Source organism: Scylla paramamosain, chromosome 3, assembly GCF_035594125.1.
Source record: "Scylla paramamosain isolate STU-SP2022 chromosome 3, ASM3559412v1, whole genome shotgun sequence".
NCBI lineage: Eukaryota > Metazoa > Arthropoda > Malacostraca > Decapoda > Portunidae > Scylla > Scylla paramamosain.
In genome coordinates this window covers 35,275,522-35,278,021 of record NC_087153.1, presented here as the reverse complement: position 1 = coordinate 35,278,021, position 2,500 = coordinate 35,275,522, and the positions used below count along the sequence as shown (strand labels likewise).

General features: G+C 40.8%; 1 protein-coding gene and 1 long non-coding RNA gene across 4 annotated transcripts in view; one reads left to right on the top strand and one right to left on the bottom strand.

Annotated features, from left to right (window-relative positions):
- LOC135094393 (uncharacterized) overlaps positions 1-2,500 on the top strand; it is a 52,830-nt gene that overhangs the window by 646 nt on the left and 49,684 nt on the right. For 2 of the 3 annotated variants that reach the window (XR_010263786.1, XR_010263784.1), the window contains exon 1: positions 1-1,099. This exon is cut by the window's left edge. This is a non-coding gene — a long non-coding RNA (uncharacterized LOC135094393). Of the gene's footprint in view, positions 1,108-2,500 lie in introns of all 3 variants that reach the window. The other variant, XR_010263787.1, reaches the window with a different exon arrangement.
- Positions 1-2,500, bottom strand: part of LOC135094383 (uncharacterized) — a 37,820-nt gene that overhangs the window by 14,027 nt on the left and 21,293 nt on the right. The window lies entirely within an intron of this gene.

The window sequence follows — 2,500 nt, the reverse complement described above, 5'->3', positions numbered from 1 at the left end:
TCTCATGCGTCTCTTCCTCCACGCAACTCTCCTGCCAGCTCTGTACACCTCCTTATCCAGCATTTCTTCCTTTCCATTCAAGCTTCCGAGTTGAATGTTTTACTGACAGGGCATCGACAGGACCAGGTGGCATGCTTCTCCTTGCATTCTTATCCTTTGTTAGTTGAATTTTTAGAGGATCACATAAACATTGATTATAGTGGCAGTGTGAACAGGCATTCTTTTATTTCAATTTTCATTTATTTATTAGTGGCATCGTTAACAGGTTTATATTATCTTTCACGTGTATTTCTTATGTATTCTTTTCTTTAGACGATCTCCCTAACATAAAACAACAACAATAGCAACAACAACAACAGCAACAACAACAACAACAAAAAAAACAATAATAACAACAGCCCTGAATGCTACAAATGAATTGTTTGACTCGATGGTTTGAAATTTTTTTTTATTTAATTTATTTTTCTACTATTGTAGCTGAATAATTAATCCTTTCTTTTATCTATTTTGTTAATCCCTAGACGGCCTCCCTGACTCATAAAAAAATAATAATAGAAAATAAATATAAAAACTGAGAGCCACAGATTCAGTTATTGGCTCATTGCTTCGAAACCAACACCATTCAAAGCCAACACGCTTCATCTACTCCATTCATGACTCGACACCTCTCTGATGCAATCTAAAGTTGGTACTCTATGACCGGCACACGTTTGTGTCGCAACTAGTACTGGAGAGAGAGAGAGAGAGAGAGAGAGAGAGAGAGAGAGGAAAAACAAAGATCGAAAAAAGAAACGAAATGTCCCGGAACACGTTTTAAAAGGTTCGAAGCTCCAGTTTACCTCATTTCCTGTTCCACTGTACCAATCGAACCAGTGGTCAGATTCTTGTCTTGCCCTCCCCTTCCTCCCTCTCTCTCATCTCACTCTCTCTTTTCCTCTCTCTCTAGTGTAGGTTAGCTTGGTGAACGAACGTAAGAAAAAACTTGGAATGACTCGTATCGCGCAGCGGAGGAGGTAATTAACAGTGAAAGCAAGAAAACAATAACAATAACTCTTCAAGAATAACAACAACAACAACAACAAGAGGAGAAGGAGCAAAAGTACGCAGGTGGGAGTAGCACAGTCAATGGCCGAGAGAGAGAGAGAGAGAGAGAGAGAGCAGTCACAGTCATTTAGTCAGTCAGTCACGAAATGCACTTAAGGATATAAAGACAAACATACACACACACACACACACACACACACAGTCAGTACTTGTGGTTAGCATCTCGTAACCATCACCACCATCACCACCATCACCATCACCATTACCTCAGGCTAGTCATGCTTTTTTTTTTACGACTCTTTCCAACACATTGAGTTCTTTATGAAACCGCTCGCTGCTAAGAAAATACAGGTGGACCCTTCGTCTTCTTACAGCTTAGGAGACGTAACAGGAGGGAATGGAGTGAATGCTCTTAGGTTCTTATATTCTAACTAGGGTAAAAAAAATGAATGAAAATCGAGTGAAATGGAATAATGAGTTAAAAATGGATAAAAAAAGTGTACATAGGCAAGAAACTTAATGGATGATCAGCTTTTTTCTTTTTTAATGTGATAGAGACTGAATGATGATAAATGTAATGATGGTGGAAGTGGTGGTGGTGGTGGTGATGCATAACGAACAGGCAAGCCAAACTCGCTCCATCCATCATCACTATTACTTATCAGCGTTCTTGTAGTTATATAATGATTGAATCAATTGTTCATACTTAACTGTTCATACTCTCCAAGATTACATACCATGATTCTCTACATCAGCAAATTAATTGAACAGTTCATTACCTTCTTTACCTTCCTTTGTTTCCTTTCCTTTTTCCGCTTCATAGCTCTCTTTCTTTCCTCCTCCTCCTCCTCCTCCAACCCTTTCTTTCCTTCCCTCTTTCTGCTCCATAGGTTTCTTCCTCCTCCTCCTCCTCCTCCTCCTCCCCTTTCAACCCTTTCTTTCCATCCCTTTTTCTGCTCCATAGCTTTTTACACCCTCCTCCTCCTCCTCTTCGGTAACAGTAAGAAGCAAACCTCCCGCGCGGCACGTACAGCGATGACGTCACGGGCATGGGGGAGGGTAAATGTGAAGTGAGGGGTGGGGGGTAAGCCTGCGGTGGTGAAATACTGCACCAGTCTTTTCCATAGAGAAACTTGTGAGCGTCGAGGGATGGACCTGGTGAACTGAAGGTGGTGGTGGTGGTGGTGGTGGTGGTGATGGTGGTAGTAGTAGTAGTAGTAGTAGTAGTTATTTTTGTTATAATGATGGGTGCCGTTGTAATGGTGATACTGACTAGAGTTTTAATGGTGATTGTGGTGGTAATGATAATTGTGTCGGTATTAATTTTGGTTGTTGTAGTGATGGTGGTAGCGGTGATGGGGGTGGTGCTGTGGTGATGGTAGAAATAGTAGTAGTAGTAGTAGTAGTAGTAGTAGTAGTAATAGTAGTAGTAGTAGTAATAATTAGTAGTAGTAGT